Below are 23,858 nucleotides of genomic sequence, written 5' to 3'. Positions count from 1 at the left end.
CAAAGGTAATCGGAGGGATTGATCAGATGATCCAGCTGCTGGCCAAGCTTCGAGAAGGAGAGCCATCTGACCTACAGTAACTGCTGAAGTTTGTCAGGGTTGGAAACCAAGATCTCCAGGCAGCGGGCACCCAAGGGCCACAAACCTTGCTCATTCAGCAGCCAGTTACAGCGGAAAACCAACTCCTTAGGGACACTGTTGAGGGGAAAGAACAGATGCAAAATTTAGCAAAGACAAAGTTACAAGGACAAATTACATTTCCAGAAAACTGGTAACTCAGTGGGTAGAGCACTGAATGATCTAAATTTAAATCCCATTTTAGTCACTTACTGTGTGACCTTGGAAAAATTGCTTAATTTCTCAGACTCAATTTCCTCATCTGCAAAATGGGGATAATAACATCATCTCCCTGGAAAGAATGTTTTAAGGCTATAATGAGGTAATTTTGCACTTAGTACAGTACCTGATACATAGCAGGTGCTATATACATGTTTATTCCTTCTTCCATAAAGTAGAGAATGAAATATAATTATTTCTCGTTTTACATGTGAGAAAACCGAGGTCCAAAGGAGCTGGGAATAGACTTCAGAAGCAGTGTTTGGTCCCAGAGTCTCTCACTCTAAAGCTAGTATTCTTTTCTATGCTGCCTCTCAGGCTTGGAAGAAGCAAAGGAGGAACCTCAAAGTTTTGAACATGAATAATATAGTGAATGGGCAGAAACTATAAAGTTAACAAAGGAGAAGATTGAGAAGGAAAGACAATAAACTGGGTTTGATTCACGGTAAGTTTGAGATTCTGCGGAACTTCCAGGCAGGAATGGACAGGTAAGAAATGTAGAGTGTAGAGCTCAAAAAGAGAGGTCAGGTTCAAGGGTGGAGATACATATCTGGGAGCCTTCTGCATAGAAATAATAATAATATAACTAAGATTTATATAGCTATACTATGTGCCAAGCACTGTGCTGAGTACTTTACAATTGTTACCTTATTTGGTCCTCATAAAAGTCTGGGAGGGAGGTGTTATTATTAGCCCCATTTTACAAAGAAGGAAACTGAGGCAACTGAGGGTTAAGTGACTTGCCTAAAGTTACACAGCTAGTAAGGATTTGAGACACTATTTGAACTCGAGTCTTCCTGACTCTAGACTCGCACGATCTGTTGTACCATCTTTTGTTCTTAGGTCGTGTCCAATTCTTATAACCCCATTTGGGATTTTCTTAGCAAAAATACGGGAGTGGCTGGTCATTTCCTTCTCCCGCTCATTTTACAGATGAGGAAACTAAGGCAAACGGGATTAAGAGCTTTGCCCAGGATCATATAGCTGGTAAGTGACTGAGATTGGGTTGGAACTCAGATCTTCCTGAGTCTAGACCTATACTCTGGGCGCTATGGCACACTAGCTTCCTCTAGCTGTAGAACTATAGGGTTTAATAACGTTAGCCATGGAGGGAATGGTGAGAAGCTAGAACTCAGGTCTCTTGGAGTTCATCTGATTCCACCCTCAAAAGTACTGTACATGCCCAGGGAGGGAGCAAGCTCACTGACCCGATAAAGGTATAAATACTGGTTGATTAAGGGCACAGCAGATCCTGCAAGCCCAGTGACCAGAAGGAGAAGAAATCCGCTGAGGCTACTTTTTGTGGCAGCAAAAATTATGGAAACAAAGCAAGGCTCAAGAATTGGAAAGTGGCCATGGCGCATGAGTAGCATGGAATATTATGGCAGCAGTGGTAAGCATGAAAAATCCAAGAAACTTGAGAAGATTTGTATAAACTGATTCACTATTAAAAAAAAAAAAGCTAGAATTTCAAAGCAATTCAACAAGCATTTATTAAGTCCCTACTGTATGCACACCAGCTATTTATATGTACAAGACACCAGGAATACAAGAACAAAATGATCCTGTCCTCAAAGAGTTTCTGTTCTACTGGGAGAGAACAATGTCAATGATGCATAGAAGAGGAGAAATGGAGAAATCACTCAATTACTCAAAAGAAGCCTTGATCTGAGATTGATTGCCAAGCAATACTGGTCCCAGGGAGCACAATGTGAAACATAACTTCTCCTTCTCGGCACCAAATAGGGGACAAATTGGGCAGAACGGAATATTTTGTTAGACTTAGGCATTGTGTCATTTGTTTCTGTTTAATCGTTCTGTTCATTGATTGTTTCAATCAAATTTATTTTAAAATGTTTAAAATAGGCTAAGATGGGGGCAGCTAGATGGCTCAGTTGAATGAGCATCATCCTGGAGTCAGGAGGATCTGAGTTCAAATCTAAACTCAGCCACTTACCAGCTGCATGACAATGGGCAAGTCACTTAACCCCATATATATTATGGCCTATATAATGCCCATATTAAAAAAAAAAAAGAAAGAAAGAAAGAAAAAGAAAAAAGGCTGAGAATAAATGGATGGAGTTCTGAACCAAGAATCAGGAAGACCAGAACTCAAATTCTACCATATAAAATGGCTAGTTCTGTGGCCCTATGCAAGTCACATGACCTTATTTTTTTCAGCTGTAAAATGGGGATAATAGCATTCACCCCACAGGATTGATATGAGGATCAAATGAGATAACATAGGAAAAGATCTCTGCAAACCTTATAATGCTCTGTATCCTGAGCTGTGTTCACAATTCAAGACCTTCTTCAGTCTGACTCTCACTTAACTTTTTAGCCTTTCCTAGTATGACCCACTTCATTTTGGGGGGGGTTGTTTGTTTGGTTGGTTTTGGGGTTTTTTGACCCACTTCATTTATGAACAATCCACACCAGGTGACTTTCTTCCCATCCTCTCAGCACATCCTATACTTTTCGACTGCCTCAGTGGTCCATAAGCGCCGTTCCTTAAGGTTCTGATGTTCTCCCTCACCAGCTGCTAAAACTCTAACCATCCTTGCAGTAGAAGCTCAGGTATCATCCCCTCCATGAAGCCTTCCTTCCTTGAACTTCTTCCTCCCAAAATTTCTTTTCTCTTCCCTTTACACACCCCACTCATCTTTACTGTTCAATGGCTACTTTCTTCTTGTCATCATTCATGGGGCCCCCATCCCATTAATCCCATGGAAGAGATTCCTATTGTTTTCTCTCCTTGTGGAGATAGTGTGGCCCAGGGAATAGCGCTCACATCCCCCACTGCTACTTGCCGGGCTGTGCATCTGGCTAAGTCAGCACTGGCTGTCCTCCCCTTGCCTCGCAGCTCCTGTCCTGAGGCTTCTCCTCGGGTGAGACTTCACTATCTCCAGCCTGACCCAGATCCAGGCTGCCGCTGCTCCCGGCCATCTTCCCCTCTTGCTGCTTCGCACTCCCTTCCCTTTCTATAAAAACCCTCCCCCACCTTCTCCTTCTAGCTCTGGGAACAAAAATCAGATCAATACTCCCTTACCTCTGGAAAGGACATATTAATCAGTACAACTGCTGTGACTGTGAGGACTAGAGAACATCCTTTCCCGGCTCCCACTCCCTGATCAATTATTTTCAGTAGTTTCACTTTCTTGGCAAAGTTATTGGAGTGGTTTGCCATTTTTTTCTCCAGTTCATTTTATATATGAGGAAACTGAGGTAATTGGGTAAGTGACTTACTCAAGATCACATAGCTAGTAAGTATCTGATGTTGAATTTGAATTCAGGTCTTCCTGACCTCTATGCACTGTATTACCTAGCTGCCCCTTTATAGGTGCTATCTCCAAAAAAATAAAAATAAAATAAGTGCCGTCTTCTCTTTATTAGGATCTGCTTGAGAGCAGAAGCTACCATAGTACCTGGCACATATTCTGTGCTTAACAAATTCCTTTAATTTATTACTGACAAATCATTAAGTTCTCTGAGACTCAGTTTACTTCACATGTACAACGGAGACGATACTTGGAGAATGATTTCATAGGGTTGCCGTAGGGCTCGAGAGAGACCAACAACGGGCGTTTTTATGCCAGGTGCACAAGCTACTAAGACAAAGTTGAAACAGTCCCTGCACCCACCCAGTTTCCATCTCCTGCAAATGCCTGTAAAGCCCCGTGTGATCTAAATGGCAGCTGTTACTGCTGTCATTGGTGCATGGAGTGCCTGCCAGCCTCGGGACAGCGCGATCCCTGAAGAAACGGAACTAAGGAATAGCCGGGGGCAAGGGAAAGGTATGTGGTCGGGGTGGGCAGTCTGCAGAACACCACCCGCTAGGAATGATGGAGAGGGATGATAATGAATAGTATCAGAAATGTGGAGAGGGGAAAAAAAAGAAAAAAAGACCAGCTGCTCATGGGATCTCAGATGGTCCCCTTTGGACAGTCTTTGTCCTCCTGAGTCAGGGGAGATCAGGGAAGGCCTCCGAGGACTAAGTGCATTCTGTGTGGGACTTTGGGCAGGGCAAGATGGTTCCCATCCCCCAGGATGGGCAGGAAGAAAGGGATCATCATCTTTGGAAAGACTTTTCATATCACTGAAAGGTGAGATCCCTGGTAAACACTTCATAAATGCTGGTTGAATTTTCTGAGTATTGCTGAACATATCTAAGATTCTCAATCACTGCTGATTTCACTTAATAAATGTTGGTTGAATTGTCTGAGTATTGATGAATTGTCTAAGATTCTTGATCACTGCTGATTTCACTTAATAAATGTTGGTTGAATTGTCTGAGTATTGATGAATTATCTAAGATTCTTGATCACTGCTGATTTCACTTAATAAATGCTGATTGAATTGGTGAACACATCTAAGAGTCTCGATCACTGTTGATTTCAGATGAAAGGCCCAAAGGTAGAAACCTCTGACCGGGCGCAGGGAACATTGAAGACTAGGAGAGCCCCATTTCCTTCCCCACCTGGGTGGCCGGGTGGAAGCCTGGGAGAAGGTGGAGGATGAATGAGTCGCTCTCCTAAGGTCTGACTAAGGGTCAGTCCTTGGAATCCGCCCTTCCTCTCTCTGTACAACCTTTCTCTGTCCCAACCTGACTAAATACTCAAGGCCCTCCCAGGTTCCTTCCCCATCAGCTCTCGGGCTTTAATAGCTAGCCCAGTAGAGATTCGGTTGGGAGGTTCCCTCTGCTGGCTATCAGAAGAACAGCACTTCGAATGAACCTGCTCTCCTTTAAGGCCCGGTCTCCACCAATTCAGGATCCAAGCAAGGGTTAACAAGATCCTATATTTAGAGCAGAAAGTGATCTCAGACACCTTAAAGTGCTACTCTCCATTTTTACATGTGAGAAAGGTAGCAAGGCTAATAACAAGCGGAGTTAAGACATGACCCTAGAAAGAGGCAATGGAATTGAGAGGAAGCTGGATTCATTTAGTGCAGTTCCCTTCTTTTACAGATAAGGGAGATAAGGGAACTGAGGCACAGGGGATGAGCCTTCCCTTGACCATCCCCCAGTTGGTCCATTCCTCTTCCCTTTCCCAGAGTGCAAAGCCTTTCTTGGTTAGATCCTTCACAGAGGGGGCTTTGGAAGTTAAATGGTTTGGCCAAGGTCAAACAGGGCCCAGGAAAGATGGAAGATGCAAAAGAAAGTCAACTGAGGCACAGTTGACAAGGAGGCAAGAGGAGATGCAAGCAGGGGGAAGGGGGAGTGTTAGTTTTGCTAAGGAGCAAGAAAACGCATCGTCTGAGCAGGAGGAGCAGGGGGCAGAAGCATTGGTCCCAACGCCGAGCCACGGATGGCAGCTGTGAAGTGGGAGATCGATACCAGGCGGAACAATTCTTCCCAACAATTAGAAGGTAGTGAGTTCTCTGTTACCTGAGGTACTCAAGGAAAGGCTGGGGGGTCCCTGACCTGCGGTGGTAGAGCACAAATTGAACTCGGGTCTCGGGAGATACAGAGATTGCATTGGAGAAGAGGGAGCTGAGGAAGTAGGAGCCAGATGGCCTCCGTCTTCTCAACAAGGGAGGAAGGAGTCAGGTCACCTGGAGAGCCGCAGGAAAGCTGGAAGGATGGGATTCGGGACTTGGGGGCGGGGGGGATTTGAAACAGCTGCTGTGGGGAATGGGAGACTCAGGCGCCAGACCTGGGGTAGGTAAGAGAGCCAGTTGACTAGAACCCCAAATGTTGACATCAGGGATTATTCTGAGTGTCTGTAATTGCACCCAAATCCTGCTCTCCATAAACTGAAGACATCATGGAAACTCTGCGTTACCCACCAGGCTCCAGGCTTCCCGTCGATGATCTCACCCAGGAAGTGCAATTTTTAGATTTTGCCCGAGACGGACACATTCCTCCTTCCAACTCTGGTTACTCAATAAGGGAGTAATAATATGTTCCCAGCGTCAGAGCCCACTCTGCTAGCCAGAGGACCTGGAGAAAGAGATGGGGGAGATAAAGGGGAGGGCCACGGTGAATGGGACCGGGGAGGAAGCGTGGCTTATCGGTCCCATCGGCCGGTCACCCCCCTCCCCGGCCCACCATTTGTTCCAGCCCGCTGCCCCTGCGCCCAGGGAAGGACAGGTTGGGGCACCAGGTGGAGGGAGGAAGGGGGGCTTGAAAGGTTGGATTCATTCTCCAATTAGAGTCCCCCTAAAGCACCTTCCACCCCTGCAGGGAAATGTAAGGGACCATTCCCCCCCCCCCCCCCCCGCCAGGGGCCCAGAGAAAGATAGGCTGAGGGAGTTCCTTGGAGTCCTCTGGCCTCTGTAATGGAGAATAAAGGATCCTAGGCTCACAGATCACAGCCAGAAGGGTCTCAGAGGCCATTTAATCCATTCCTCTCAGTTTGCAGGGGAAGAAACCGAGGCCTGGAGAGCTCAAGTGCTTTAGAATCACAGATTTTCTCATTATCGACCTCATGGTTTTTCCATGATATGAAAAGAAGCTTCTCGGGGGAGTCTTCGAGTCCATGGGCCCCTTTCAGGTCTCCCTCCACCCCTTCGTGGGCACCTGCCTGACTGACCGGAGAAGTGAATGAAGGAAGGATGAAGAAATAAGGAGGCAACATCGGTGCTTACTTAGGCTCAAAGTTCTGTGCTGAGTACTAGGGACCCAATAGATAAGAGGGCTCCTCCTGCTCTCCGGGAGCCCCCATCGCTAAGTGGGAGACCACCCGTGGGGAAGGTTCGGCTGAGTCAGCGGGGAGGTCCCACGGTCCTTAGGGGCGGCAGCAAAGCGGCTCTTCCTGCCTCTCCGTGTGATAAATCCTCTGGTGTAGAAGCAGTTGGCAATGCCAAGGGCTTTAGTGGGGAGAGCTCTCCTCCCAGAGGCTCCTAAAGCTGTGGCTCCCGGACTGGGTGGAGCACAGGGTCTCTGTGGCCTCTGCCGGGCCTCCCGTCCCAGGGTCCTGGGCGGTCTCCGCTGCTGAATGAGGGGCAAGGCGCTGCTGGGGCGGTTTGACTTCCTTGGGTCTCTCTGTCTTTGTGTCTTTTCCTCTCTGTGATCCTCTGTCTCTCTCTGTGTCTCTCTGTCTCCGCTGTCTTTCTCTATCGCTCATCTGTCTGTCTCTGTCTCTCTGTCTCTCTCTGTCTCTGTCTCTGTCTCTCTGTTTCTGTCTCTGTCTCTCTCTCTCTGTCTCTGTCTCTCTGTCTCTGTCTCTATCTCTATCTCTCTGTCTGTCTCTCATCTGTCTCTGTCTCTATCTCTATCTCTCTGTCTCTGTCTGTCTCTCATCTGTCTCTGTCTCTGTCTCTCTGTCTCTGTCTCTATCTCTATCTCTCTGTCTCTGTCTGTCTCTCATCTGTCTCTGTCTCTGTCTGTCTGTCTGTCTCTCTCTTTATCTGTCTCTTTCTCTCCCCACCCCCACCCCCAGATAGGGCAGAAGAGAGAGGAAAGGCGTCTCTGTGAAGCCTTTGAGTTCAGAGACCCCTCTCTGGAGATGTCTCTGTTTCTGTCTCTCTGTCTCTGTCTCTGTCTCTCTTTCTGTCTCTGTCTCTGTCTCTCTGCCTCTTTCTAAGTCGCAGAATAGGAAGAAAAGAAGGGCTCCCCTGGTTTTTCCTTGAGAATGTCCAGGGACTCGCCAGGAGGTGGGCAGCACTGCCACCTGGTGGCCGCCGGTGGCTCTGCTCGCCTCCTCTCCATCCCTCCTTTCCTATTTAGACCCCTCTGGCTGACGCGGGTGGGGAGGTGTCCCTCCAGGTCCTCTCCCTGGCCCCAGGAGGGTCCGGATCCCAGGAGGCCAAGGGGCGACTTCCCATAAAGACCGTGGGAGGTGGTTGAGTCAAACCAGCTGCGCCCACTCTCTGTGACCCCGTCTGGAATTTTCTGGGCAGTCGTGGGAGCCCTTCGCCATTTCCTTCTCTAGCTCATTTTACAGGTAAGGAAACTGAGGCAAACAGGGTCAAGTGACTGGTCCGGGGTCACACGGCTGGTACACATCTGAGGTCAGATTTGAACTCGGGGCTTCCTGGCCGCAGGGCTAGAGCTCTAGCCGGCCCCAACCTTTCTCCCATGTGTCACAGAATCGTAGATTTGGAGATGTCAGGAGTCAGCGAATCCAATCATCCCAATTTCCAGATAAGGAAACTGAGACCCAGAGAGAAGTATTGGCCCAGCAGAAAGAGCACTGGACTTTCACACAGGAGAACCTCAGTTCAAATCCTGCCTCAGATGTTTGTTAGCTTTGTGATCCCGGGCAAGTCGTCTCGTGTCTGTTTGCCTCAGTTTCCTCATCTGTGAAATGGGGATAAATGGCAATAAATCCAGGAAAGAGCTGCAGACATAGAAAGAACACATGTTTTAGAATCAGTTGGTCTAGGCTGGAGTCTCGGCTCTCCCACTTTGTAGCTGTGTGACCTTATCCAAGTCACATAACCTCTCATCTACAAAGGGAAGGAGTGGAGGTACAGCCTTGATCCTGTGAGGCTAAATGAACATCAGGAGGCGCTCCGGCAATAGGAGGCAGAAGCATAGAAATATTAGTTTGGGGACCAGGAAATTGCTTTTCTTTAGTGGGTGCTCAGGGGTGCAAGGATCTGTATCTCTGACAGCATCCCCAGCACTTTTTCACATCACAAGAACTTTAACCAACCTTGAGGAATGTAGAAGGAGTCTTGTGAATAGATGGCAGACTCCCCCAGGAAAGGATTTTGCCTTTATGTTCTTGGTCCCTAGCCCAGGGCCTGACTCTAGTAAGTGCTTAATAAATGCACATTCAGCTGAATTGAATTAACTCTGGTTAGTCAGGAGGACTCAATTAAAATCAAGTAGCAGAGTAGCTTTGAACAAGTCATTTCCTCTACTGACCAATTATTTATTTTTGTATTTTCTGATTCTTTATTTGTTTTGTTTTGGGAGGCAATTGGAGGTGACTTGGTCAGGGTCACACAGCTAGTATTAAGTATCTGAGGCAGGATTTGAACTCAGGAACTCCTGACTCCACGGCTGGGGCTCTATCTACTGCACCACCTGGCTGCCCCCAAGTCATTTCCTCTAGACTTCAATTTCTAAGACAGAGACCTTGATAGTACTCAACACAAAGTGGGCCCTAATAATACCATTGATTGACTCATTGATAATTTTTAAGAAATCTAATTTAAAAACAAGTGAGAGGTAGTTAAGGGAGAGACAAGTGCCCAGTGGCGAATCCAGCCCATTGGGGTGAGTGACTCGTGGATGGTTTGTGAGAGGACCAGGTCCGGAGTCACAGAGGATCATAGATGGGTCTGACATGAAATAAAGGGATGTCTGCAAGGGGGAGGTCACCGATCCCTGCAGGGAAACCAACCCCTCCTTTCGTGACCTTCTCTCCATGTTCATTAGAAGCCCAGGGGGAGTGAGGAAGACCCCAGGTCAATCTGCCTCTGACACGAGTTATATGACATTGGGCAAGTCACCGCACTTGTCTGGGCCCCAGTTTACTCGTCTGTAAAATGAAGGGGTTGGACTAGATGACCTCCGGCCTCTCTGAGAATATGGTCCTATCACCTCTCTGAGCCTTGGTTTACTCAACTGTAACACAAATTATTCTCTTCCCTGTTCATACATTCGCTTACCTACACATTTGCCCTTCCCTAGGATCTCTATATTCTTAAGTAGTTACTGCATGTTAATTTCCCATAATCCTCTTCTCTCTCCCTTCCCCCTAGAACCCTCAGACCTACGATGCAGATGAGAAAGGCAAGGATTCTCAGGGAACAGGAAGGACTGATTGGGGGGGGGGGCAGGGTGGTGTCCTGATGCTCATTTAATTTAGTGAGGTGGGGTTTCATCCGGGACCTGGGATTTGGGGGATATAGGGAGTCCCTGAATGGAAACTCCCTCCAATTATGCAGATTGATGACTTCCCTGTAACTTCTGCTCTTGGAGCATCACCGAGAGACCCAAAAGTAAAGGGGCTTGTCCAGAGTCACAGGGTTAGGTAATGTGTGAGACAGAATCGGAACCCCTGTTAAACTCTGGACAAAACATTTTAATCAACCTCTCTCTCTCTCTCTCTCTCTCTCTCTCTCTCTCTCTTTCTAAGGCAATTAGGGTTAAGTGACTTGCCCAGAGTCACACAGCTAAGAAGTGTTAAGTATCTGAGAGCAGATTTGAACTCAGGTCCTCCTGACTTCAGGGCTGGTGCTCTACCCACTGCACCACCCAGCTGCCCCCAAATCATTTAATCTCTAGCAACCTCAGTTTCCTGAGGTTGGGGTGATGATAGAAACTCCAGCTTCACAGGTTTGTTCACAGGGGGAATGAGAGAGTAGATGTAGAGTGCTTTGTGAGCTGGAAAGAGCTACAAAGGCTAGCAGGGATGATCCACTAGGTTGTTGCCTCTAATCCATCTGCTCTCCCTGCATGGGGGCTCCTGGTATCCTAGTTGTAGAACTGGGAGGAACTTCAGAGGTCCCCGAGTTCAAGGCCAACCCCTCATTCTGCTGAGGAGCAAATGACCAATTAAGAGAAATGAAGCTACTTGGCTGAGATCTTTTGTTTGTGTCTTTGTTAACTTTTTTTTTCTCGATCCAATTGGACTGTCCAAGATCCATTTGGGATTTTCTTGGCAGAAAAACCACTGAATAGTTTGTCATTTCTTGTCCAATTCATTTTATAGATGAGGAAACTGAGGGAATGGGGGTAAAGGGACTTGCGCAGGTTCACACAGCTAGCGGTTGTCTGAGGCTGGATTCGAACTCAGGAAGACGAGTCTTCTCCACTTCTGGCCCGATGTCCTGTGCACTATGGTGCCTCCTTGCTGTCCTCAAATCTACATTAAAATAAGTGGAACTGGTGTTCCATCATTTTCTCAGTTGTGTTCAATCGCCATGATCCCATTTCTTGGCAGAGATACCAGAGTGGTTTGTCATTTCCTTCTCCAGCCATTTTTAGAAATCAGGAAACTGAGGCAAACAGTGTCCGTGACTTGCCCAGGGTCACACAGCTAGGAAGTCTCTGAGGCTGAATGCTCGGTCTTCTGGACACCCACAGCCCACGAGCAATGAGTTGGACTTGGGACTTGAGCCTTGGACCTGCAAACCCAGCCTGTTTTCCCCCTGCTCTCTGTGGGATAGAATTCTTTCTTATCATTCTGAATTCTCCCCTGAACTTAACCCAAACATGGACATCCCACTTCTCTACTGCTTGTCCCCTAGCAAGGGACGCTCTGTTTCCTCCTCTCTCCTACCCTAGCCATGAAGGTTTTTTTAAAATAAGACTCGGAAAATTTCCAGGGAAACCGATTGTGTTAAAATGCAATAATCAGGATATTGGCTTTTTTTTTAAGAATAACATCTCCCCAACCTCAGATTCCGGCTTCTGACTGATCCTGAGGTTCCTTCCAGCTCTCTCGGGAGCCTTTCACGAATGAGATTCAGTTGGGAACCAGGGGAAGATTCAGGGCTTGCCTGTGAGGAGACACATTTGGTCAGAGGGCCTGGGAATGGGGAGACAACCCTGGCAGTGCCAAGGATGCTCCTGCACATGTGCCTGAGATAATTATTTAATTGGGTAAAGCATCCATTAGGGAAGATTCGCACTTCCCAGACAGCGTGTGAGTAAACATGTCTATGAGAGTGAAAGAGCGGATCTGAGGAAAGCCAGGGAGAAAGAGGGAGGGAGAGAAAGATGGAGAGAGAAAGAGGGAGGGAGAGAAAGATGGAGAGAGAAAGAGGAAGGGAGAGGAAGAGGAAGAAAACAGGAGGAAGGGAGGGAGAGAGGGAGAAAGAGATGGAGAGAATAAAAGGGAGAGAGACAGAGAGAGACAGGTAAGTAGGGAGAGAGGGATGGAGAAAGGAGGATCAAATCAAGTAAGGGAGGGAATAAAGGCAAGAGAAAGAGGGAAGAAAGACAGTGGGATGAGGATGCAATGAAGAGAGAGATGGAGAGAGAGGGAGGGAAAGGGGGAAAGAGGAAAAGAAAGGGAGAGAAAAAGTGGAATGAAAGGGAGAAAGACAGAGGGAGAAGGATGGAGAAAGAGAAATGGAAAAAGTGGAAAGAGTGGGAGAGAGAGGGGAAGAGAGAATGAAGTAGAGATGAAGAGAATGAGAGGCAGGAATGAGAGGTAGAAGTGTCAGCCACTATCACTGCTGCCTGTTATTGTTATTACTAGAAGCAGTGGATGGAGAACTGGGCTGGAAGTTGGGGAGGACCAGGATTCAAATTCTACCTCCTACATTGACTAGCTCTGTAACTCTGGGCAAGGTGATTAACTCTCTGAGCCTCAGTTTCCTCATTTGCAAAATGTGGCTAATAAGAATTATGAGATGATGCCAAATATTTTGCAAACTGCAAATCACTATAAAGATAATCACTCAGGAGGAGAGCCGTCCACACCCAGAGAGAGGATCATGGGAACAGAGTGTGGACCACAGCACAACCTTCTCACTCTCTCTGTTGTTGTTTGCTTGCATTTTGTTTTTTTTTCTCAGTTTCTTTTCCTTCCTTCTTGACCTGATTTTTCTTGTGCTATAAATATGTATACATATATTGGATTTAAGATATGCTTTAACATATTTAACATGTATTAGACTACCTGCCATCTGGGGGAGGGGGTGGGGGGAAGGAGGGGAAAATTTGGAGCAAGGTTTTGCAAGGGTCAGTGTTGAAAAATTATCCATGCATATGTTTTGTAAATAAAAACCTTTAATAAAAAATCGTTAAAAGATCAAAAAATAATAATAATCACTCAAAAAAGTTTTTTTAATTCCTGAAATACTCCACTGATTCTGTGATCTCAACCACTCGGATGTCACCTCCAAACATCACGATCCATCCCCGCCGATCCGCCCTATGTAACTGCTGTTCACGTGCTCCCAGAAGTCCCTCGAGCGAGGGGGGTGTCCATTATTGCTGGAAGTCCTCCTCTGACATTTGTTTGTTTGCTTCGCCACTTATTTATTATCAGAGGCATCCTGGCAGAGCAGATAGAGTCTAGTCTTAGAGTTAAGAAAATGAGATTCCAAGCTTGTCTCTGACACGTACTAGCTGTGTGACCCTGGACAAGTCACTTAACCTCCAATGCCTCCAGCAATCACCTAGAACTTCTCAGGTCCAATGGAAAAAAATGCTGGGCCTAGATTTGAATTTGAGTTCTATTTCTGGTTTGATCTAGAGAAAGTCATTTGACCCCTCTAGATCTCAATTTCATCTACAGAATGAGGGAGTGGGTGGATTCCTACTCAGAATGTTTATTCCAATTCAAAATAGACCATGACCTAAATGAAATTATAGACAGGCTGTAACCATGCTGCTAGAGGGAGTTCCCTGAGGGAAATTGTGTGTATCGGTGTGAACGCAGAGAAGGTGTGCCGGCCAGCTTGCTCGCTGCCTTATTCTCTGGTGGAGTTTCTGACACTGAGGCCAAAGCGGACTCCCTGGATCCCCTGGACCCGCCTTGGCTGTTCCTCCTGATTGGACTCTCCTTCGCCCTGTTGCTCCCCATTAGCATCCTCTCCATCCTCCCTTTCTTTTGGGCTTCAAGTCAAAAAGGCTTTCCTGGTCCTCCCTCCCCCACCACAGGGAAAAAGGCCTTTTCTCCTCTGATCTTTTCCACTTACAGAACCATCATAATCGAATTTGTCTCACCTTCATTTGTACATGTGCCTCATCACCCTCGGTTGTCGTTCAGTCTGCTCCAATTCTTTTGATCTCATTTGGGGTTTTCTTGGCAAAGATCCTCGAGTGGGTTGCTATTTCCTTCTCCAGATCATTTGACAGATGAGGAAACTGAGGCAAACATGGTTAAGTGACTTGACCAGCATCCCTCAGCTAGTAAGTCTCTGAAGCTAGATTTGAACTCAAGAGGTTGTCTTCCTGAATCCAAACCTGCCACTCTATACACCATCGGCCCACTAGTTGCCCCCTCATCACCCTGATTAGATGGAAGTTTTGGGGGAAGAGCTGGATTTGGAGCTGTGGCTTAAGTTCGAATCTCAACTGTGGGTGCTACAGGAATTTGGGGTGTCTCTCTGACACAGAAATCGGGGTTAGAGGAGGCCCTGGACATTTTCTGGTCCTAATCACCTTTTGAGGTCATGGGCCCCTTTGGCGCTCACTTTAGTAAAGAGCACAGGTCCGTCTCAGACTCAGGTCTTTAAATGCTTGGGATCACAACCAATTCTGCTGAAAATATACTTGGGGCATTTTTGGAAAGTTCCCAGGGCCCCCCGGTCCATCTCCAGGAAGCTCAGCGAGGTGAAGGGATTGGTCCAAGGTCACAGAGACAGGTCAGAGTTTGGGGCACAGATCTTCGGATTCCCGGGTGGCCCCAGAATAGCTGGTTTCAGAAATTGTTCCTGAGGCTCTTGGGAGGCCTGGATGTCTGTTCTCCTCCGCTGGGGGCCAAAGGCTCAGCCTACTTGGGGGAGGGGAGACATCCCTCCACAGTCCCAGAGGTTCCAGAAGACAGGGCCTCTCCTCTCCTAGCAAAGCAGAGGCACCCCGAGGGTGGGAGCTGGGCGTCTCCCTCAGGCTGGAGGTACAGGAGAGCAGGAACTGCCCCCCAAAACCAGGGGATCCCCAAAGACAGGAGGATGCCGGGATAGACGGGGAGGTGGAACCCCCTATTTCCCCAGGGCCTCCCTCGGGCCATGGCCTGTTTATCCCCCATCAGGCCCCTCTGCGGCTGCTCTAAGGCCAAGGGACCCTCTCCAGGAGCCGAAGGAAGGCCCAGCTCTGGGGCTCCCGCCTTCCTAGAGCCCGCTGGGTCACCGGTCCCTCCTGCCCCTCCCTCCGAGACCCAGGAGACGGGGTCACAAGGGGAGGAGGGGAGAGCGGGGCTTGGGAGTCAGGTCGGGCAGCCCGGGGGAAGCGGCGGCGGCGGCGGCGGCGGAGGAGGAGGAGGAGGAGGAGGAGGAGGAGGAGGAGGGCGGGCTGGCAGAGGGGGAAGGAGGAGGGAGCCGGGGAAGGGGGGGAAATAAGTAGCAGCAAAAACAAATAAAGAGTTCAAATGCGAGGCGATTAAAAAAATAAATGGAAGGCCGGCGAGATAAGGCCCGGGCGCCGGGGCCGCCTCGTTAACATTCATTGGATGGCATAATCAGGCCTCATTATCTCAAATTGGCTGCATATTTGCCCTCGGATGCTAATTTACAGTTGGCTGCGAGCGCTCTGGGCCTGTTTTGACTAAAATATGATTGCGCTCCGGCGCGCCGGCTCTTCGCTGTCGGGCATCCCGGCCGGCCGGGGGAGCGGGGGCCGCCGCCGCCGCCGCCCCTTTCCATCAAGCCGCGCGCCCGCTGCCTCCTGATTACTGGCTTCCTGTTTTGCGTAGAAATGGCATTTCTAAGCCTCCCAGTTAAATTAGAGCCTTTATCAGTTTCTTGGGGGGGACGGACAGTTTATCGTTCATCTCGAGAAAAGGAAATAGGAGAAATAATGTTTTTTTGGTTGGGTTTGGTTTTACGAGAGAGGCCCACCCTCCTCCTCCTTCCCTCCCTCCCTCCCTCCCTCCCAATGGGTTTTTCCTCTATGACCTTTAAAGGTCGGGAACTCTCGGGCTGGTCCCTCTCCTCGGTCTAGCATCTCTCCTTCGGATGGGGGGGGGGGGGGGGAAGGGGAGAAAAATCTCTGAGCCTCGAGTTTGTGGCGCTGGGGATCGGACCTGTGTGAGGTTCTGACGCGGTTCCGGGGGTAGGATCCAGGAGGCAGCAATTCCTCCGGCCTTGGGAGGTCTCCTCCCGCTGCGATCCCTCGGGAAACAGAACCCGCAGGCCCAGGGACCTCCCCGAAGGTCACTGTCTCAGCAGCCGGCCCTTGCTCAAGGTCGGCTAGTGAGGGCCAGTCAATGGCTAGAGCTGGAGTCCAGGGAGGACGCTGGCCCTCTGGGGCTGCTTTCCCAGGCTCAGGGGCGGCTGTATCACAAAGAGAGCATAAAATGGGCAAACAGGCTTGTGGCAGCCCTTTGTGTAGGGCCACGGACCTGGAAACTGCCCATCAGGTGGAGAATGGCTGAATGACTTCTGGTACAGGAAGGTTAGGGAATATTATTGTTCTGTCAGAAACTTTCATTTCAGAAATGATTTCAGTGATTTCAGAAAGGCCTGGAGAGACTTACATGAACTGATGCTGAGGGAAGTTGAACTAAGAGCAACAACAACCACAGAATTATGTGACCATCAGTTCTGACTGACGTGGCTCTTTCCAACAGTGAGGTGATTCAGGCCAGTTCCAACAGACTTGGGATGGAGAGAGCCATCTAGACCCAAAGAAGACAGTGGGGACTGAATATGGATCACCATGTATTTTCACTTTTTTTAGTTGTTTGCTTGCTCTTTGTTTTCGTTCTCGTTTTTTTTTCCTTTTTTAATTTTTCTTATGCAGCACAATAAGTGTGGAAATATGTGTAAAAGAATTGCACGTGTTTAACAAACATTGGATTTCTTGCTTTCTAGGAGAGGGAATCCAGGAAAGGGAGGGAGAAAAAATTGGAACACAAGGTTTTGCGAGAGTGAATGTTGTAACCTATGGGATTTAATTTTATTATATTATTGAATTTATAAATATCTTCCTTTGGATGAAACTCTTTTAGTATTGAAAATGTATTGTTCAATCCTCCTATGGCTCAGTGATAGATGGTAGGTTTTCTCTCTAATAATTCAGATGGATAATATCCATATCTGCTAAACCAGACCAAGAAGGGAAATCCACCCAACACAGGAAGAGCCTTTCTCATTTTCTCTTGATATCACCAGGATATTATTGGCTATTTATCAGTTACCCTTCTTTTCCTTTGGCTAATCCATCTTCTTGCTTGATCATGCTTTCAAAATGCATGTCATGTGTTTAAAAAGGTAATAATAAAAGATGTCTTTTGTCAAAAAAAAAACAGTGAATATTGAAAACTATCTTTGCATATATTTTGAAAATAAAAAGCTATTATTTAAAAAAAAAAAAAGACTGAGTGGTGGACTGGGAGGCAGGAAGATCAAATGTGATTATCTATCTATGTACATATATATGTATAAATGTGTGTATATATATTATGTGTGTGTGATTTCTTTTTTGGCAAACCTTAAAATGCTAGCTATTATTAAGTCGAGGCATTTGTCATCAGCCCTTGGCTCCAGAATAGAGCAGAACTAACTGTCCTCCAGAGAGCCTGACTAATTCCTCCTCCGCCTTCTACCTCCAGTGTCAGAGCCATTTTGTCCATAGTTCTAACCCAAACAGCAGGTCTTGGTTAGAAGAGGGAACTGGGAAGGGGAGGGCACATATTTATTAAGCACCTATCGTCTGGTACTTTACAACTATAATCTCATTTGAACCTCACAACAATCCTTATTTTACAGTCGAGGAAACTAGAACAGAGAGAAGTTAAGAGATTTGTTTTGGATTACATAGCTAGTATGTGTCTGAGGCCAGAATTGAACTCAGATCCCCACAATGCAAAGTCATTTCTAATAACTTCTGAATTTTTTTAAAGGCTCAGCATTAGTGAACTGGGGACAGGAAGGGACTCTAAAATGTGGACTCTCACAGCTGGAAAAGACTTTAAAACAGTGTTGAATGTAGAAGGGACTTTTCAAGGTCATCTAGTCCAATTCCATTTTATAAACAAGCAAATTGAAGCTCTCTAAGAGAAGTGATTTTTAAACTTTATTTCCACTTATTAAATGACATGCCCTCCTTCCCTTGGCCCTTCATCCCCAGGGAACTTGGTAGTTCCTGTTTTACCAGCCTTCCCTTTCCAACTCTCCACTGCTCATCTCACCACCTCAATATCCCTATAAGCCAGGAAGACATTTAGCTCCCTGCCCCCTACTTCCCCAGGTCTAGAAGGTCTGGGGATGGGCATGAATGACAGGTGCCCTCACCTATCTTTTAAGCGAGCTGAGGACTGAGCACTCCTAACTGGTTTAGAAAATGGAAAAGGAAAAATGGAGAGACCCTGGATGGGAGGTGGGGGGGCCGGGATGGAGGAGGGGGGCAAGGGAGGCCTGGAAATTATGTGAAACCTGAAATAGATGTGATACAGATTTTTTTAGAGCCCTTTAAAGAGCTGAAGTCATTTGGTGAGTTTAGGCATGTATTATGTATAGCTGAGATTGGTCATAAAATTATATTTGGTATATTTAGAGATGTGAAGCCCTGGGGGAAAAAACAGAAATTGTGGAGGGAGAGAGGAGAAGCATCTTTTCTGATTGTTTTTGGAAATGTCTTTGTGAGGGGAAAAAAATGTTTTTTCTCTGAAATTTTCTAGGTTACCTTCCCCAACCCCACAGCCCAAATAAATGGACTTTTCTCCTTCCGGCAAGACAAGTATCTGGGTCCGGGGAGCATTCCAAGGACAGAGAAGACTATGCTATGACCCCATAATCCCATGGTGCATTCGGGGGATGGGGAGGGGAGAAAGGGGCACAGGAATCACAGAACCATAGACTACCAGACTGGAAGGGATCTCGAGGTTCCCTCTCCTGTACCCCTCTTCTGAGTGACCACAACCAGAACAAGACTAACATTCATATAAGGTATTAAGATTTGCAACGTGCTTTGCCAATGTTATCTCATTTGACCTTATAATAGCCTCGTAATATTTACAATAGGGATGGAAACTGTCTGGGACTTAAATGTCTCGGGGGACTAGTTCTTGATGGAGTTCCCTGGTGGCCTAAGCACAGTCGCCGGGCCAGGGTGGCCAAACCAGAAGCAAAGAAGCCCCCATCCCCCGAAGTGAATCAGTGCTGTGATCCTTACAGAAAATCTTCCCCCTGCTATGGCTGTTAACCTCCTGTTGGTAACAATTACATGATTTACAAGCATCTCGTTTCTTTCCAATCCCACATACAATCTACCGGATTGTCCAGTCGTTGCTGGGCTTCTAAATGTGGCGCCTGGGATGGAACATAGTATCCCAGAAGAGGGCTGGGCAGGATGGGATGTCTCCTCATTAATGGACTGGGTCCCTCTCTTCATGCAGTCCAAGCTTATCTTAGCTTTTAAGAATGCTTGCCTCACACCTGCTGATTTATGTGAGCTGGCAGTCCACTAATACCCTCAGATCTTTTTCAGACAAACTGCATCCTAACACCTCTTCTCCCATCTTAAAAAGTCAATTTCTGGAACCCAGGGATAAGGCTTCATTTTGATGCTTATCGAGCTTTTATTAGATTGGTACAATCAGTTTCACAAAAAGATCCCTCCAGGGTTGTATCTGTCCTGGACTAGATTCCTAGGAGTTGGGTGTGAAGCTTGATTCTGTTTCTCATCAGTTCTGTGACTTCCGCTAATCTCTTCATCCTCTCCCCCAGGCCTCAGTTTCTTTCTGGGTAAAATGAGATGATTGGATTTCTCCGAGAGGATTCTTAACCCTCTGTGCGCTGTGGATGCCTTGGACGGTCTGCTGAAAATGATGGACTCCTTTCTCAGAAGAATATTTTTAAATGCGCAAAAGAAAAAAACAGATGATGACAAAAGAAATCAATTCCATTGAAATAAAGATCTCTCTCTCTCTCTCTCTCTCTCTCTCTCTCTCTCTCTCTCTCTCTCACACACACACCATTTGAGTCCCAGAATGCCCTGAAATCTATCCATGGACCTGAGGGTCCCAGATTAAGAACTCCTGGACACAGGGATCAACTGGCAAATGTTTAATAACAACCACACGTCCCATCAAAAAATATTTCTATGACACACATTTAGCTCTGATCTGCATTGTCAGCCTTTTCTAAGCCAAGCTGGCTTCAACACCCTGGGGGTGGGGGGTATATCAGGGACAACTATGACAGGATAAGAAATAAACACAACCATCAGGAAAAGGAAAGAGGACTTTTTCTAACGCACTCCATAGTTTCTGAGCTCCTTCTAGCTCTCGACCTTCTACACTGACCCCGGAGACGGCTGTGAGGGCAGCACTTTGGGAAAGAGCAAAATCATCCCTGGATTCCCGGCTCGCTCCGGGTTCTGGGCAGCGACCTCAGTTTGCTTTCCTGTCTGCAGGCTTCGGTCTGACTTGTCCCCTCCTGGCCCTGCCCTCGCCTGCTGACTCAGCTTCGCCTCCTCCCTTCTCCCTTCCTGTCTCTGTGGAAGACCAGTTCTCAGAAGAGGGGCCCTTCTGACCTGGCCCTCACAGGCAGCTGCCGCCTCCGCGGACTCACTTTCACAGAATGCCGGGAGTGGAAGGAGTCCCGGGAGTTGTCTGACAGAAAACTCTCTCCGCAGCTTCCCTGATGAGGAGCTGTCCAACTCCTGCCCGAAGCCTTCCAGTGGCAGGGCGGGCTGAGAGGAGATGGTGGGTGGGGGTGGGGGTGAAGGCACCCACAGGCTTCTGAGGCAGCCCGTTGGGCCAGCTCTGAATCACAGTTTCCCCTGAAATCAAGTCCAAATCTGCCTCTTTGCAACTTCCCACTTCCACCAAAACAAGGTTGGGGGCTCCGCCCCAAGAAGGCTCTTTAAATACTGGAGGGTAAGTGGTTCTGAGGTTTCTCTTCTCTTGTTCTTACCGCAACCCTCATGTGGCACGGAGATCACCAGTGAGAACAGAAACTCTTCGGAAGTAGAGGGAGCTTTCCATTTTTGTTCTTGTATACCTAGCAGGGCGCTTAGCACACACAGGTGCTCAATAAATGCTGGGTGGACTCAAAGTCAGTCCCCAGAGCAGTTACCTGCCTCTTGCCAAGGCCAAACGTCCCTCCCACAACAATGCACTAGTTGTAGTCTGACCAAAGCAGAAAACAAAAACGAGACCAAAGTGGAATATCGCCAACTCGTGATCGCCTCTCAAGTGGGACTCTCACTGGATCCCAATTAGCTTTCTTGGCTGCTGGAGCATACTAAGTCATGTTGAGCTCCAAGTCCACTAAAACCTCAGGATCTTTTTTTTGGACACACTATTCCATAGCTCTGCTACTCATGAAGTTAATCTTTGGAACCTGAGAAATATTTCACATTTATCCCTATTAGATTTCCTTTTTCTGTATTTGTTTATTAAATGCTCTAACTTCTTTCTGGATCTTGAATTTAGTAGATCAGCTGCCTCTTTTCCACAACCCTCCCCCTCCATTTTTGTGCCTTCCACAAATCTTTTAGACGCACCATTCTTCATAATCTTTCTAAGATTGTACTCACATCTAGAAATTCTTACTGCATCTGAAATGCTGCTACCTTGCTAGCTCCTTGCTTATCTTGGCTAACAACTACCTAGCAGTCATATTTGTTCTGCCCTTTCCAGTCCAAAGATCATTCTCCTTGGCAACTAAAATAGAAGAATTTCTCCCTCTCCCTCCCTCCCTCTTTCCCTTCTTCCCTTTCCTTCTCTGTCTCTGTCTCTCTTTCTCTTAATTTGTCTCTTTCTCTTTGTCTCTGTCTCTGTCTGTCTGTCTGTCTGTCTCTGTCTCTCTGTCCCTCTGTCTCCATCTGTGTGTGTGTGTGTGTGTGTGTGTGTGTGTGTCACTGTCTGTCTCTGTCTCTCTCTGTGTCTCTCTCTCCCCTCCCTCTTCCTGGGATGTTTCAGGGTTTATTGCAGCACAGTTTGAGAAACATTGCACTACACCCAGCATTTATTAAGCACCTACTGTATGTCATGCTTTGTACTTAGTCTTGAGGTTATACAGATGAAAATGAGACAGTCATTATTCTAAAGGAGAATACATTCTACAAGAGAAAACAACATACACACTACAAAATAATCCATGTATGACTTTGGGGGAGACAGAGCTTGTCTCACCAATACATTATGAGCCTTTAGACACCTGGTGCTATTTTGTAGTCCTGATCCCCATTTTTGTATTCATCAATACAAACTAGGCTATTTCCAGCTTTGTCCTTCTGTGTACGTCTAAGTTGGTGTCTGAATTCCCTATGCAACACAGTCTGTCTGTACACCTTACTTTTTCCCTCCACATCCAAATTTTTGGTTTGTCTTCAGAATTACATCAATCACAAGTCACATTTCTCTGCTTTTGTTGTTCAGCCATCTTTCAGTTAAGTCCAACTCTTTGTGACCCCATTTGGGGTTTTCTTGGCAAAGAAATTGGAGTGCTTTGTCATTTTCTTCTCTGGTTCGTTTTACAGATGAGGAAAAGGAGGCAAATAGCGTGAAATGACTTGTTCAGGTCCCACAGTTAGGAAGTATCTGAGATCAACTTGGAAGTCAGGTCTTTGGGTACCTCACACAAGTCCCCTGACTTAAATGGTCCAAATGGACTCATTGGATTTATGAAAAGGACTTTAGAAACCATATAGTCCAATCGTTTCATTTTATTTTTATTTTATTTCTTCCTTCTTCCTGGGTTGACTTTCCTGGCAGAATGTTCATCCAGGACTAATGCTCTATCCACTGCACCATCTAGCTGCTCCTTTAGCATTCATTTTTATAAGATTTTGAGATTCAAAATTTTCTCCCTCCTTCTCTCCCCTCCCCTCTTCTGAAGATGGTAAGCAGTTTGATATATAAATGTGCTCTCATGTAAAACATAGTTCCATATTAATTGCAATTGTGAAAGAAAAAGAAAAAATGAGAAAGAGTAAAGTAAGTGAAAAAATATGCTTCATTCTGAGTTCTTCAGTTCTTTATCTGGATATGGATAACATTTTCCTTCATGCTTTGTGCCTGTCTGAGATCACTGTGTTGCTGAGAAGAGCTGAGTCAATCATAGCTGATCATCACAAATGTTGCTGATACTATGTACAATTTTTTCCTTGTTTTTGCTCATTTCACTTTGCATTGACTTGTACAAGTCTTTTCAATTTTGAAGAAGACGAAGAAGAAGAAGATGTCCATAGGCTTCACCAAATTGTAGAAAGGATCCATGACACCTAGAAAGTTAAGAACCTCTGTTCCAAGACAATGAGATCACAAGACCTCAAATTTAAAGCTTGAAGGGATTGCAAAGATCATCAGTCCTATTCACGTACCTTCTGACTCCAAGTCCACAACTTTTCCCATTGTATCATACATCATTTCTATCCCAGCAATCAGTTCCAATCTCTAAGTTAAAATTAGCTAATAAAATGACTTCTCCTTGGTTCCTCTATTTTTTGAAGAACTAAACTATCATTAAGGCAAAGTTAGAAATTACCAGCTCTTTGTTCAGCAGATTCTGGGTATTTGAAGTCTCTCATTACCACTAAGTCATGCCTTTCCTGAAACTTTTCTCTATTTCCTTTTTTCTATCCAGATGGTCTATTCTGTTGACACTATCACTTCTATTTTTGCCTCTCATTGGTTTTCACCTCAATGACATGCACCATACTTCCTCCTTAGAGTTCTTGGATTTTCTTATCTAATGTTACACTACTATCCTCTTCTTCTCCCTTTCTTTTGAATTAGTTACATGCTTCCAAGGCATATATTTCAGTCATCCCATCAAATCTCATAATTCCTATAAGGTTACATTTGCCTCCTTGCTTTGTTGTTATTGCTCAATCATTTTTGTGACCCCTTTTGGGGTATACTTGGCAACGATACTAGAATGGTTTGCCATTCCCTTCTCTAGGTCACTTCACAGATGAGTAAACTGAGGAAAACAGGATGGATATCTGAGGCTGGATTTGAACTCATCAAGAGATGTCTTCCTGATTCCAAGCCCCC

This window comes from Sarcophilus harrisii, chromosome 2, assembly GCF_902635505.1.
Source record: "Sarcophilus harrisii chromosome 2, mSarHar1.11, whole genome shotgun sequence".
NCBI lineage: Eukaryota > Metazoa > Chordata > Mammalia > Dasyuromorphia > Dasyuridae > Sarcophilus > Sarcophilus harrisii.
Note: the sequence above shows the minus strand (reverse complement) of the source record.